This window comes from Mauremys reevesii, linkage group 14 (genome assembly GCF_016161935.1).
Source record: "Mauremys reevesii isolate NIE-2019 linkage group 14, ASM1616193v1, whole genome shotgun sequence".
Taxonomy (NCBI): Eukaryota; Metazoa; Chordata; order Testudines; family Geoemydidae; genus Mauremys; species Mauremys reevesii.
The window spans coordinates 32,265,123-32,281,031 of record NC_052636.1 but is presented as its reverse complement, the minus strand read 5'-3'; the positions used below and the strand labels follow the sequence as shown (position 1 = coordinate 32,281,031).

At 46.3% G+C, this 15,909-nt stretch overlaps 1 pseudogene; it reads right to left on the bottom strand.

The window, feature by feature from the left end:
* LOC120381592 overlaps positions 1 to 9,758 on the bottom strand; it is a 153,435-nt pseudogene extending 143,677 nt beyond the window's left edge.
* Between the last annotated feature and the right edge of the window lie 6,151 nt (positions 9,759 to 15,909).

Here is a 15,909-nt window from a genome sequence, read left to right as displayed (position 1 = left end):
AATGTGTTTAAAAAACATCTACAGGGGTGCAACTGGTTAGTGCAGAGGGGCCATCTGTTGGGGTTATGAGTTCAAGCTTTCTCTCAAGCCCTTGTTTCTCTTACCTGTGTAGTTTGTTTTGCCTAATTCATATACAAAGTGCTATAGTAGAAAAAGGAGAGTAAGTTCTAAAATGTAGAGGTGGGTGCATACTTTAGAAACATCCCCCCTGTGCTGCCATTAGTTCCAGCAGATTGTTCACTGGAAGGGCAAATTGATTTCTTTGCTGCTGAGAAAGATGCCAGGACAGGTCTGTGGGCACCAGATCTCCCTGCTTCTTCCAGCTCCTTCCCTGCTCCAGTCACTGCTGTAGGAGGATCCTATATGCACTGAGCCTAAACATTTTCCTGGGCCTTCTTAGCATAGTTGGCAGCATGTCAGTCTCATACTCAGTAGGTCCTGAGCTCACACCTCAGAAAAGACAATGGTTTTCTGCTCCCTGCTTCAGATTTTCTAAAGGAAATCAGACAGAAGAAGCTATAGGAGAGTGGTTCCTAGACACTCTAACACACACAGATTTTTCTAAGGCATTAACTTTTCCTACTCTGTGGAGTTTGTATTCTCCATAGAGCAAAATAAAACAAAAACATGCAAGTCTAAGACTAATACAGTATGAAACTCACTACAGATAAAATCTCACCCTCAGAGATCTTCCAATAAGCTTCTTTTGCAGACTAGACTTATTTCTTGTCTGGGCCCAATCTTTGCACCTGGTATAGTCCTCGTTCCAGCTCAGGTGGTAGCTAGGGGATTTCTCATCACTGCAGCCACCTTTCTTCTGTTCCACCCCCTTATACAGCTTTGGTACAAGGCAGGAATCTTTTGTCTCTCTCCTGGGGAAAAGCCCCAGGTTTAAGATGGATTCCTGTACCAGGTGACATGGTCACATGCCCTGTGAGACCCCAAGCCTTCATTGTTCCTGGCCTGACTCACAGATGGTGCAGGACAGAGCCATCTCCAGTCAATTGTCCTGGTTAATGGGAGCCATCAAGAGTCCATACCACTGTTAATGGCCCACACTTTGCATCATTACAACAGGACCTCAGAATTATAGTTCATATTTCTAGCTTCAGATACAGGAAAGATCGGTTCATACAAATAGGCTGAACACACACAGTAGATAATAAGCTTTGTAATGATACTGCACAAGAGACCTTTTGCATGAAGTATGTTCCAGTTACATTATATTCAGACCCATTAGCATATTTTCATAAAATCATCAACATCACAGCAGGAAAAGGGTTTTACTGCGGCACCTGGGAGCAGTTGAGTTTCATGTCCAGGCTCTGCTATGAGTTCCTCCAGGTTTCCCTTAAGCACACAGGGCCCTTAGCGGGTACTCTCGACACAGGAATGGCCCAAATACAATGAAGTGATGGGAACTGCATTTTCCTTTTTAATTTTTGAATTTCCAATGACATTTCTATTTGTGATTTCGTTTTGCTTCGTATAACTGTGTTTTCTCAGGGACTTGATATTTACCAGGCTAACTAACAGCTAATAACGGGAGACTTCCAAGCAGGGTGTGGGCGAGCAGAAAAGAACTGTAAGAGATGCTGGTTTTCAACCTTGTGTTAGATAAGGATAGAATGCAGATTGTAGCAGAAATTGCTGAGAGAAGTAAGCTATCAGAAAGGAATATGTACAAACAAAATGCAGTTGTTGCTCCTCACTGTATGTCGCAAAAGGTATAGATGCTTGCCTTAATTGTTTATCTAACCGAGAACTACCTCGGGAGGGGAAACTCTGCCTGTCTGTACTCTCCCGAATAACTGCAGTTGCTCAAAATAAACGGCATAATATAATAACATTTAACATCCCTGTGGTGGGAAGAACATCTCAACAGCCCAACACTGTGGCATTTGATTTCAAAAAGGAGAACTATACAAAAATGAGGGGGTTAGTTAAACAGAAATTAAAAGGTACAGTGACTAAAGTGAAATTCCTGTTAGCTGCATGGACACTTTAATGACACCATAATAGAGGCCCAACTTAAATGTATACCCCAATTTAAGAAACACAGTAAAAGAACTAAAAAAGAGCCACCGGGGCTTAACAACCATGTAAAAGAAGCAGTGAGAGACAAAAAGACTTCCTTTAAAAAGTGGAAGTCAAATCCTAGAAAGGAGCATAAACATTGCCAAATTGTAGGTGACAAATCTGAGGAACTGTCACAGACTGAAGTGTCACTAGAGGAGGTTTTGGAATTAATTGATAAACTCAACATTAACAAGTCACCAGGACCAGATGGCATTCACCCAAGAGTTCTGAAAGAACTCAAATGTGAAGTTGCGGAACTATTAACTATGGTTTGTAACCTGTCCTTTGAATCGGCTTCGGTACCCAATGACTGGAAGTTAGCTAATGTAACGCCCAATATTTTAAAAGGGCTCTAGAGGTGATCCCGGCAATTACAGACCAGTAAGTCTAACATCGGTACCGGGCAAATTAGTTGAAACAATAGTAAAGAATAAAATTGTCAGACACATAGAAGAACATAAATTGTTGGGCAAAAGTCAACACGGTTTCCGTAAAGGGAAATCCTGTCTTACTAATCTATTAGAGTTCTTTGAGGGGGTCAACAAACATGTGGACAAGGGGGATCCAGTGGACATAGTGTACTTAGATTTCCAGAAAGCCTTTGACAAGGTCCCTCGCCAAAGGCTCTGACATAAATTAAGTTGTCATGGGATAAAAGGGAAGGTCCTTTCAAGGACTGAGAACTGGTTAAAAGACAGGGAACAAAGGGTAGGAATTAATGGTAAATTCTCAGAATGGAGAGGGGTAACTAGTGGTGTTCCCCAAGGGTCAGTCCTAGGACCAATCCTATTCACCTTATTCATAAATGATTTGGAGAAAGGGGTAAACAGTGAGGTGGCAAAGTTTGCAGATGATTCTAAACTGCTCAAGATAGTTAAGACCAAAGCAGACTGTGAAGAACTTAAAAAAGAGCTCACAAAACTAAGTGATTGGGCAACAAAATGGCACATGAAATTTAATGTGGATAAATGTAAAGTAATGCACACTGGAAAAAATAACTCCAATTATACATAAAATATGATGGGGACTGATTTAGCTACAACAAATCAGGAAAAAGATTTTGCAGTCATTGTGGATAGTTCTCTGAAGATGCCCACGCAGTGTGCAGAGGCGGTCAAAAAAGCAAACAGGATGTTAGGAATCATTAAAAAGGGGATAGAGAATAAGACTGACTATATTATTACCCTTATATAATTCCATGGTATGCCCACATCTTGAATACTATGTACAGATGTGGTTGTCTCATCTCAAAAAAGATATACTGGCATTAGAAAAGGTTCAGAGAAGGGCAATTAAAATGATTAGGGGTTTGGAACGGGTCCCATATGAGGAGAGATTAAAGAGGCTAGGGCTTTTCAGCTTGGAAAAGAGGAGACTAAGAGGGAATATGATAGAGGTATATAAAATCATGAGTGATGTGGAGAAAGTAGATAAGGAAAAGTTATTTACTTACTCCCATAATACAAGAACTAGGGGCCACCAAATGAAATTAATAGGCAGCTGGTTTAAAACAAATAAAAGGAAGTTCTTCTTCACACAGCACACAGTCAACTTGTGGAACTCCTTGCCTGAAGAGGTTGTGAAGGCTAGGACTATAACAGGGTTTAAAAGAGAACTGGATAAATCCATGGAGGTTAAGTCCATTAATGGCTATTAGCCAGGATGGGTAAGGAATGGTGTCCCTAGCCTCTGTTTGTCAGAGGATGGAGATGGATGGCAGGAGAGAGATCACTTGATCATTGTCTGTTAGGTTCACTCCCTGGGCTGCTTCTGCTCTACAACTATAATTGTCTTTTTACACCAAAATCACTAACTTGAGCACCCAATTCCATGTACAGTCCTAGTGGATGTAAGGCACAGGTAACTTTTGCCTCAGGGTAGCTTGTTGGCATCAACCCTCTCTCCCCCACCTGGAGCTGATGAAATTCCTGGCTGGAGACACACACTCTCCTACAAGTCAAAAGGAAAGGAGCTGATAGAAAAGATCACAGGACTGACCCCAAAGAGGGGTGAACTGCAAAAGTCTGAAGCAGGCAACTCATCCGGCAGAGCTGAGAGACCACAGTGAAGATGGTGCAAAGATCACTATATTGGAATTAGCAAATGTGATTTTTTAAAACAAATCTTCGGGAAGCCCTAATAAAGGCATTTCTTACAGTTCTCTCCCATTTGGATTTTCTGATATCTAATAGAGAATGACATCTGACTGAAGCTTTTCCCAAATGCAGAGCATGTGTAGGGTCTCTCTCCACTGTGGATTCTACGATGTCTGACAAAGTCTGAGTGCTCAGTGAAACTTTCCCCACACTCAGAGCATGTGTAGGAGATCTCTCATGTGTGGATTCTCTGATGTCTGATAAGGTGTGAGCGCCGACTGAAGCTTTTCCCGCACTCAGAGCACGTGTAGGGCGTCTCTCCTGTGTGGATTCTCTGATGTGTGATAAGGTGTGAGCGCCGACTGAAGCTTTTCCCGCACTCAGCGCACGTGTAGGGCGTCTCCCCTGTGTGGATTCTCTGATGTGTGATAAGGTGTGAGCGTTGACTGAAGCTTTTCCCGCACTCAGAGCACGTGTAGGGCGTCTCCCCTGTGTGGATTCTTTGGTGTCTGATAAGGTGTGAGCGCAGACTGAAGCTTTTCCCGCACTCAGCGCACGTGTAGGGCGTCTCCCCTGTGTGGATTCTCTGATGTGTGATAAGGTTTGAGCGCGAATTGAAGCTTTTCCCGCACTCAGCGCACGTGTAGGGCGTCTCCCCTGTGTGGATTCTCTGATGTCTGATAAGGCTTGAGAGCTGACTGAAGCTTTTCCCGCACTCAGCGCACGTGTAGGGCGTCTCCCCTGTGTGGATTCTCTGATGTGTGATAAGGCTTGAGCGTTGACTGAAGCTTTTCCCACACTCAGAGCACGTGTAGGGCGTCTCCCCTGTGTGGATTCTCTGATGTGTGATAAGGTTTGAGCGCTGACTGAAGCTTTTCCCGCACTCAGCGCACGTGCAGGGCGTCTCTCTTGTGTGGATTCTCTGATGTCTGATAAGGACTGAGCGCTGACTGAAGCTTTCGCCGCACTCATGGCATGTGTAGTTTGTCTTTTCCAAGTTGATTCTCTCACGTATAATAAGGGCTGAGAGGCTACTGAAGTTCTCCTCTGGCCTCTGCTGAGTCTCAGAGGCTTTTACTGTTTCTCGGAGTGCACAACTCCTGGAAACATTCCCTTTGGGTCTTCCTGATAACGTCCCATGTGGTGCTCCTTGCTCAGCATCTTCCTGCTGGGGTTTCTGCATCTCATTCTCACGCACCATCCAATCACCTGATGGGAGACAGAGAGAATCCAGACATAGGTCACTCCCTGTGCCTGAGAGAAAGGAAATCTCAGAGACAGGAATTTTAAAAGGGATGAACAAACCAAAATATGTGCAGGAGAGATCAAACCTATCAGGAGCTGATTTTCCCCAGAGGAGAGAGGAAGGGATCAGTTTTGGTCTGCATTTCACCAGAACATGCAGGGGAAAGTGGGATCAGGTAGGGATCTGCTGCCAGTTGTTAGTCAGGATAGGTGGGAAGCCATGAGTGACATCTGCCTAATTATTCCACATCTGCAGGGAACAATCCTGAACTTGGAGAGCTCACAAGGTCTTTGTAGGGCATCCCGAATGTTTCCTGTATTCACGGACAGTTTTGACTTGCTTTAACCAAGTCCTCACCTGTGCAGGCAGCTCTCGGAGCACTTCTTTCTCAGAACCCTGGAGGTCCGGGACCCACGGCTCTTCCCCTCGTTCCAGCTGTGAGACCACATCAGGTTTGGAATTTAGAAACCCTAAGCCAGACAAAGAAAACAAGGGAGGTCGGTGGAATTTGTGGGATACTTGTCACAAAGAATATTCCATGGTTTTAAGCTCAGATCATTTTTAAGCAGTAACATCCCAAGACCAGCTTCCTTGGCTCCAAGTGGCAGGAGAGTTATTATTATTATTAATCATAAGCATTACCTTAGGCCTAAGGACCAACTAACAGTGTGTCTCCGTTGTGCTAGGCACAGTACAAATGCAGAATAGTAGAGGGCCCGTGCTCTGAAGAATTTACAGTCTAAATAGACAAGACAGACACAGCATGGGGAAGGGTAGAACCCTCTGTTAGAATTGCGATATTCAGGCCTGCCTGCAAAGCCTTCCCCACACACTTAGGTGTATTTTTATCACTTAGCTAGTTACAGGAGTATGAAAACAAAGAATCAAAATCACAGTCTGCCTGTGTCTGGGCCTTCTCTCACTAGGACAGCCTGAGGCCTTGTTCTTAGGCTAAGGCCTTTGGCTAAGCAGCAGGGGCAGCCATAAGCTGGGAAGCGAAGGGTCACATCCTCACATCCCAAACCAGTCACACTGAAATAAGGTGCTACTGGGCTGTTAGGAAGACAGTCCTGTCTGGATCTTAAGATGGTTAAAGAAACCTTAATTTGATAGCATTCTGTCTGGCAAGAAATCACTTATATCTATGGTTGTGGTTGTGAAACCCTCATTTCTGTATTGCTTTATCTTTATGGCCACCACTTTTACATTGTTAATCAGTCTGGTTCTCTAATTGTTTCTCTCCTGTATAATTAATGTTGCCAGGTGTAAGTTAATTAGGGTAGTGGTTTATAATTGGTTAGAGCAGGAGTAGGCAACCTATGGCGGCACACGAGCTGATTTTCAGTGGCACTCACACTGCCCAGGTCCTGGCCACCGGTCCAGAAGGCTCTGCATTTTTAATTAATTTTAAATGAAGCTTCTTAAACATTTTAAAAACCTTACTGACTTTACATACAATAGTTCAATTATGTATTATAGACTTATAGAAAGAGACTTTCTAAAAACGTTAAAATGTATTATTGGCACATGAAATCTTAAATTAGAGTGAATAAATGAAGACTCCGCACACCACTTCTGAAAAGTGGCCGACGCCTGGGTTAGAGAATTATGTCACAATATGTTAGAATTGGTTAGTTAAATTTCAGCACAATTACTGGTTAAGGTATAGCTGAGAATATTACTCTATAAATGGGGTCAAACAGGAGGGAGGAAGGAAATTGGAATAATAGAATATCAGGGTTGGAAGGGACCTCAGGAGGTCATCTAGTCCCACCCCTGCTCAAAGCAGGACCAATCCCCAACTAAATCATCCCAGCCAAGGCTTTGTCAAGCCTGACCTTAAAAACCTCTAAGGAAGGAGATTCCACCACCTCCCTAGGGAACCCATCCCAGGGCTTCACCACCCTCCTAGTGAAATAGTGTTTCCTAATATCCAACCTAAACCTCCCCCATTGCAACTTGAAATCATTACTCTTTATTCTGTCATCTGCTACCACTGAGAAGAGTCTAGGCCTGGTCTACACTGGGGGGGGAGTTCGATCTAAGGTACGCAACTTCAGCTACGCGAATAGCGTAGCTGAAGTCGAATACCTTAGTTCGAATTACTTACCCGTCCTCACGCCGCGGGATCGACGTCCGCGGCTCCCCCGTCGACTCCGCCACCACCGTTCACGGTGGTGGAGTTCCGGAGTCGACAGGAGCGCGTTCGGAATTCAATATATCACGTCTAGATGAGACGCGATATATCGAACTCCGAGAAATCGATTGCTACCCGCCGATCCGGCGGGTAGTGAAGACGTACCTCTAGATCCATCCTCTTTGGAACCCCCTTTCAGATAGTTGAAAGCAGCTATCAAATCCCCCCTCATTCTTCTCTTCTGCAGGCTAAACAATCCCAGTTCCCTCAGCCTCTCCTCAGAAGTCATGTGTTCCAGTCCCTTAACCATTTTTGTTGCCCCCCGCTGGATGCTTTCCAATTTTTCCACATCCTTCTTATAGTGTTGGGCCCAAAACTGGACACAGTGCTCCAGATGAGGCCCCATGAATGTCGAATGTTGGTTAGGGGCGAACGGGAACAGGGACACAGGCAAGGCTCTGCAGCATCAGAGCTGGGAAGGGAACACTGGGGAACAGACGGTATTGGCGTATAGAGATAAGCCCGACTGGTGTGAAGGGCTTCGGAATATGTAATCTTATAGGTGTAAAAATTGTACAGACTATACCACCCTGACACATCATCAACGAAGTGCCCATTTGTGCCTGGGTAGGGGCCCTGCTCTGGGAGGGAGGATGCAGCAAGGACTCAGGATCGGTGGCCGGGGTCGCTGTGCATAGGAGATGGGGAGGTTATATGGGGAGGGGGGTAATGAGAGGGAGAGGGAGGTCAAGAGTTAAAATAATAATATTTGGGGAAAACATGTATAATAAAGTGAAACTGAACAGAAATAAAACTGGAGTGGAGGCTCTAAAGCAATAAGGCTTCAGTAGGGATTTGGGGTTAAAGGTCTGGGATCCCCCACAGCTCCAAATCCCCAAACCTCTCCTCCCTCCCACTGACCCACCCACCCCACTTCCTGGGTGCCCTTCCCCCACACTCCCCTCCCCTTCTTCCCATTACTCTCAGCCAGCACCACCTCCCGGCACCTTGAGAACTTCTTGTATTTTCGCCTCGTCTCTCACAGCCTCCTACCTCCCTGCTGCTTCTTAGCTCTAACCCTGCACACACCCGCCCCATGTCCTGGCATATCTACTATCCCCCGTCTCCGTCCCTCCCACGGCTCGCTTATCCCTTCAGCCATGGGATCCTGAACGGCAACATCACACGCTCTCCTAAAAGAGCTCATCTGACTGTCACACAAGCCATGCATGAGTCACACACCTATTTACTCAATTTAGAATTCTACAGGCAGCATATTTTCCTCTTAAAATGAGGAAAAGGCATGAAAGCGACAGTGATTAATGTAGTTATGAATGTAGCCAATAAGGATACATTCAATGCAATTTTAAAATGTGTGACAGCACCAAAAAGGCACATGTCCAAAAATGGTACTAGTGGGTGGGAGATAAGGCAAAAAAAGGGGGGCAAGGAAACTTGTCAAAACTTGTATGATGAATAAAGGTATAAAGTTATTACTGCTCAGGTTCTTCAGAGACCCCACAGGTTCTAATAACCCAGGGGACAGGACTCCTTACCCAGCGAGGTCACCGTCTCATAGTTCTCCTGCATGACATCCCTGTAGAGGGCTCTCTGAACAGGGTCCAGCAGAGCCCATTCCTCCCTGGTGAAATATACAGCCACCTCCTCGAAGGTCACCGGCCCCTGAAAGAGCAAGAGTCCAACACTCAGTACCTGCTGCCCCACTCACAATCCCACTATTCACGGAACAGCAGCATCAGGGAAATGGAAGCTCTGAGAGGCACATGTTAACAGAGTCCCACCTCACCTAGCTTAGAGCAGCCAGGCAGCATCAGAGGGTAGAAAGAGAGAAACTTTGTGTCTCCCAGATGACAGATGCAGGCAGGGGCGTCACGTTTATCACATACCTACTAGCCAGAGTTTGATATAGGAGATGGGGCTAGCTCTGGACCCTACTAATGGCTCCCTGGTAGGAAACACTCTCCAAATAAAATATAAGGAAGAAAAGGGAAGTCAGTAGTAAAGAATATTAGTTAGAACAGGGTGTGACGAGGCGGTTCTGGTGGGACCCAACTGAGAGTGCCAATTCAGGACCAATTGCTCAAATAGGGCAGTCACAGCCCAAGCCTGGGGTTTTTCCACCTCTAAGGCCTTGGCTACACATGAAAATTGCAGCGCTGGGAGTTACAGCGCTGGCCATGCACCCGTGTAGGGACAGCGCTGGTGTGTGGCCACACTTGCAGCTAACAGCGCTGCAGTGTGGCCACACTTGACAGCATTTCCAGCGCTGTATTGAGAGGTGCATTGTGGGCAGCTATCCCACAGAGCACCTCGTCCTATTTTGGCGCTGAGTATTGTGGGAAGGGGAAGGAAGTGTGCGGGTCATTCTGCTTCCTGTTCCAACGCCCCGTGGTGCATCGCTTCACATCCCAGCAGTCACAGTTATTCCGGCCACGTTTGTGAGTCGCTTGCTGTGTTTTAATCACAATTTCTGTGGGAAATGGAGCCCGAGCTGCCGAGGACTGTGCTGATGAGTGTCATTTGGCAGTTGAGCTCTTCCTTCAGCTCCAAAGTGACAGTGAGGAGTCCGACGATATCGAGTAGCCTGCCGCGTGTGACACTACATTGCTTGTGGCATTCACGGAAATGCTCTGCACAGTTGAACGCCGCTTTTGGGCTCAGGAAACAAGCACTGAGTGGTGGGATCACATCGTCATGGAAGTCTGGGATGACGAGCAGTGGCTGCAGAACTTTCGGATGAGAAAAGCCACTTTCATGGGACTGTGTGCTGAGCTCGCCCCCACCCTGCGGCGCAAGGACACAAGATGGAGAGCTGTCCTGACGGTGGAAAAGCGGGTGGCTATTGCAATCTGGAAGCTGGCAACTCCAGACAGCTACCGGTTGGTCGGGAACCAGTTTGGAGTGGGAAAGTCGACCGCTGGAATTGTGTTGATGCAAGTTTCCAGTGCAATTAATCGCATTCTGCTAAGAAGAACCGTGACTCTGGGGAACGTGCAGGACATTGTGGATGGCTTTGCACAAATGGGTTTCCCTAACTGTGGAGGGGCGATAGATGGGACGCATATTCCTATTCTGGCACCCCCCCACCTAGCATCCGAGTATGTTAATCGGAAGGGGTATTTCTCTATGGTTCTCCAGGCGCTTGTGGATCACCGTGGGCATTTCTTTGACATTAACGCAGGCTGGCCTGGAAAGGTGCATGATGTACGCATCTTTCGGAACAGTGGCCTGTTCAGGAAGATGCAGGCAGGGACTTTTTTCCCAGACAGGAAGATCACAGTAGGGGACGTCGAAATGCCCATTGTGATCCTTGGAGACCCCGCTTACCCGTTACTGCCTTGGCTCATGAAACACTATACAGGGAAGCTTGACAGGAGCAAGGACCGGTTCAACTACAGGCTGAGCTGGTGCCGAATGACTGTGGAGTGTGCTTTTGGGCGTTTAAAAGCTAGATGGAGGTCCCTGTATGGGAAGCTAGACTTGGGGGAAAGCAGCATCCCTGCGGTTATATCCGTGTGCTGTACCCTCCATAATATTTGTGAAGGGAAGAGTGAAACATTCAGTCAGGCATGGACCACCGAGGTTCAAGTCCTGGAGGCTGAATATGCACAGCCAGAGAGCAGGGCTAATAGAGAGGCCCAGCACAGGGCTACAAGGATTAGGGATGCCTTGAGGGAAGAATTTGAGGCTGAAAGCCAACAGTAATGTTTGTTGCCTTGCATGGGAGTGAAGTGCAGTGGTTACAGTGGTAGGATTCTATTATTCCCTAAAATGATTTGCAGTGCCTGTTTCTTTACCGGGCTAAGGTATCTTTCCACTATCTGCAATAATAAAGACTGTTTTCAAAGCCAAGAATTCTTTTATTGAAAAGAAACAAACTTCCTTGACAGACAGACACACAACATTTCAGGAACATAAGAGGACAGGGTGGTGGGTTGGTGTACTGTACATTCACAAGTTTGCATATGTCCTGTCTGGAGTGCTGTGCAATGACTGCTGCACTTCAGGGTGCATATACTGCATGGTGATGGGGGTTGAGTACAGAGGGTAATGGTTGTAGTTCTCAGGGCTGGTTGGTGAACGTACAGGTGTTGGAGGCAGCTGGTGGTGGTAAGAACCTGGATGCTGGGGAAGGGGGGTTTGAGCTGACATTGGGGCACAAGGGGAAAAGCTTTGGGACGGGGGGGCGGGGGAGTAGCACGGTAGTGCTCTGCTTGCATGGCTACGAGTGATTCCATAGAGTCCGCTTGGCGCGACAGGATGCTTAGCAGCTGCTCTGTGCTCTTCCTCTTGGCCACTGCGTTTCTCTGGCGGATCCTGCTTTCCCTCTGGCGGATCCTGCTTTCCCTTTCTCTCCAGTCCTGCAGAGTCCTACTCTCTCTAGCAGAGTGATCAATAACTGCTTTCAGCATGTCTTCTTTGGTTTTGCGCGGCTTTTTCCTTAGATTTTGCAGTCTCTGAGCAGTGCTGGAGCTAGGCAGTCCAGCAGTAAAGGTCACTTTTGGAAGGCAAAAATGGCAACAGTTAACAGGGTAGCATTGTTCATTATCTCATCCAGACAGTAATTCCCACACACTGAAGGAGTTTACAGTCTTCACTTTAGCATACTTTTCCCATAACAAATAATAGCACACAGCAGAACAGGACCCACGAAATGGTGAGTAAGGGGTACTGAGATTGCTTCAGGGCTGTGCAGGGGTTTCTGTGCGTTGGGGACAGCAAACAGCTACAGGGGGGGATCTGCATTAAAGAGTCTCCCAACATTTTCCACAGCAGTTACTCCTGGAAGATGTCTCGCTGCTACGGATCACCAGGGAAGCAAGGGAGTGTCTTCTACAGCAATGCGGATTCCGCCCTGGCCCCTACGCAGCTTGCCTGTGTGCAGCAATGGTCCCCCCACCCCTCATGGCAGAGTGGCACGGACGCGTTAGCCTGACTGGGACAAAGACCACAGTGGCTCTCCCTATAAACCTGCGCAGGCATATTGCCCATGCTCTGGCTGAAACTTTTCAGGAGATTACTGCAGCCGATTACCGCGAAGTGATAGACCACATCAATGGGCTATTCCACATCTAGGCATGCCTGCATGCAGCCCAAACCCCACCTCCTCTCCAGAAACATTTCCACCCTGAAAATAAAAGCAGCTTACCGGTAACCCGCTCCTCTGATTGTCCTTCAGCAACTGCTGGCTGCTGGGATTGGCTACCTTCCTCCTGGCTTGAGAAGAGCTCCTGGCTGCATGCCTCCTGGGACTCTGGGGTGTCTTCCCCCATCCCAGTAGCTTCACTCGCTGTTTCCTCCTCCTCCTCCTCCTGCTGCTGCTCCTGTCCCCCACCCTGATCAGAAGTGTCCATCGTGGTCCTCGGATTGGCAGTGGGGTCACCCCCAAGTATCGCATCCATCTCCCCGTAAAAACGGCAGGTCGTGGGGGCAGCGCCCGAGCGTCGGTTTACCTCACGGGCTTTGTAATAGGCACTCCGCAGCTCCTTCACTTTAACCCTGCATTGCAGCGCATCCCGCTCATGGCCCCTACCCAGCATGGATCTTGATACCTGCCCAAAGGTATCATAATTCCTACGGCTGGAGCGCAGCTGGGACTGCACAGCTTCCTGCCCCCAAACACTAATGAGGACTAGCAACTCGCTAGTGCTCCATGCTGGGGCTCGTTTGCCACGTGGAGGCATGGTCACCTGCAAAGATTAACTGATTGCACTCCACACCTGGCTGCAGCAAACAGGAAGGGGATTTTTAAAATTCCCAGGGCACTTAAAGGGGCGGGTCACCTGAGGCCAGAGCAGTGGAGTGCAAACTGATGAGCAGAGTGGCTGAACAGGAATTCTGGGACATCTCCTTATTTCCTGGAGGCCAATTAAAGCGCTGGTGTGTGTCCACACCTGATGAGCAGCGCTGGATCACCAGCGCTGCATTCGCTACACCCCAAGCAGACCAGGTGTACAGCCAGCGCTGCAGCCAGGTGTGGAGCCAGACAAGAAGGACTTCGGTTTCACCCCACTGGCTAACCACAAGTCACACAAGCAATTTCCTTAAACACTCCAGTCTCCCAGTATCCCCACCAGTGCCACTCGTCCTGGGGATGAATGGTTATAAAAACCCAGCACCCCAGTAAAAGAAAAAGGTTCTCTCGATCCCAAAGAATCAAGCCCCAGACCCAGGTCACATCAGATCTTACCCACAAATCATGCTGTTGCCAATCCTTTAGAATCTAAAATCTAAAGGTTTATTCATAAAGGGAAAAAGGTAGAGATGAGAGCTAGAATTGGTTAGATGGAATCAATTACATACAGTAATGGCAAAGTTCTTAGTTCAGGCTTGTAGCAGTGATGGCATAAACCGGAGGGTCAAATCAAGTCTCTGGAGAACATCCCCACCTGGGATGGGTCATTAGTCCTTTGTGCAGAGCTTCAGCTTGTAGCAAAGTCCCTCCAGAGGTAAGAAGCAGGATTGAAGACCAGATGGAGATGAGGCATCAGCCTTATACAGGCTTTTCCAGGTGTAAGAACCTCTTTGTCCTTACTGTGGAAAATTACAGCAAAATGGAGTCTGGAGTCACATGGACAAGTCCCTGCACTTTGCTGAGTTACAAGGCATGTCTGCCTTCTCTCCATGGGTCAATTGTGTAGCTGATGGTCCTTAATGGGCCATCAAGCAGGCTAGGCAGAGCTAACACCAACTTGTCTGGGATGTCACCCAGAAGCAGAGCACAAATACAAAATACAGACAGTATCAAGCTAATACTTATAACTTCAACTACAAAATGATACATACATACAGACAGCATAATCATAACCAGCAACCCATAACCTGGTCTTAGACACCTTAGATGACCCCCTTTACCTAAGATTTGGTGCCACTACAGGACCTTGGTTGCAAACCATGTTCTATATGGTCCCAGTTTATATCAATAACGTCACACAGGGGTAGGCAACCTATGGCACAGGTGCTGAAGGCAGCACACAAGCTGATTTTCAGTGGCACTCACAATGCCCGGGTCCTGGCCACCAGTCCGGGGGGCTCTGCATTTTAATTTAATTTTAAATGAAGTTTCTTAAACATTTTAAAAGCCTTATTTACTTTACATACAACAATAGTTTAGTTATATATTATAGACAGAGAAAGATCTTCTACAAATGTTTAAATGTATTACTGGCGCACTCAAAACCTTAAATTAGAGTGAATAAATGAAGACTTCTGAAAGGTTGCTCACCCTGAGTTAGAAGGTCAGAATTGTAGAAAATTGGTAAGGGAAATCAATGACCAATCAATGAAAATAAGAAGGAAGGTTTGAAAAGTATATTAATCCTAACAATGGTAGTGATAAATTACTAGACGGAAATGGCAGAATTATCAAAAATAATGCAGAAGAGGTAAAAGTGTTCAATAAGTGTTCTCTCCTGGATTTGGAGAAAACAGATGCTGTACTCGCATCATAAGATGTTGACGATGACACTCTTTCCATTCCAACAAGAACTCACAAGGACATTAAACAGCAGCTATTACAGTTAGACATGTTTAAATCAGCAGGTCCGGATAACTTGTATCCAAGAGTTTTTAAAGACCTGGTGGAGGAGCGTGGTGGACTATTAATGTTGATTGTAATTAGGACTTGGAACACTGGGGAAATTCCAGAAGACTGGAATTAAGCTAATGCTGTGCCAATACTAAAAAGTGTAAAAGAGATGATCCAGCTAATTACAAGAGTGTCAGTCTGATATCAATACTGAGCAAAATAACGGAGCTGTCGATACTGGATTTTGTTAATAAAAAATTAAAGGAAGGTAATATAATTAGTATCTATTAACAAAGGTTTAGAGAAAATAGATCCTATCAAACTAACTGGATATCCTTATTAGATGAGATCAAAAGTTTGGTTGCAGCTAATATTATTGATGTAATATGTCTAGACTTCTGTAAGGCATATGACTTGATTCAGCACAATATTTTGATAAAAAACTAGAATGATACAAAATAAACACAACATACATTAAATAGATTAAAAACTGGGATTGTAAATGGGGAACCATGGTCGAGTGGATTTATTTCTAGCGGGTTCCCACAAGGATTGCTTTTTCCCCGTGTGCTATTTAACATTCTTATCAATGACCTAGAACAGAATATAAAATCATCATGGATAAAGTTTGCAGTTACCACAAAGATTGGGGGTGGTGGTAACTAATGAAGTGCCAGTAGATTCAGGCTCCAGCACTGGGAGTCTGGGAAGTTGTCCCAGCCCTGGCTGGAGGGTTATTTCCTGTTCCACAAAGAGGGGAAGTTCCATTCCCAAATCCCGTGCCTTGAAATTAGGCCTTATC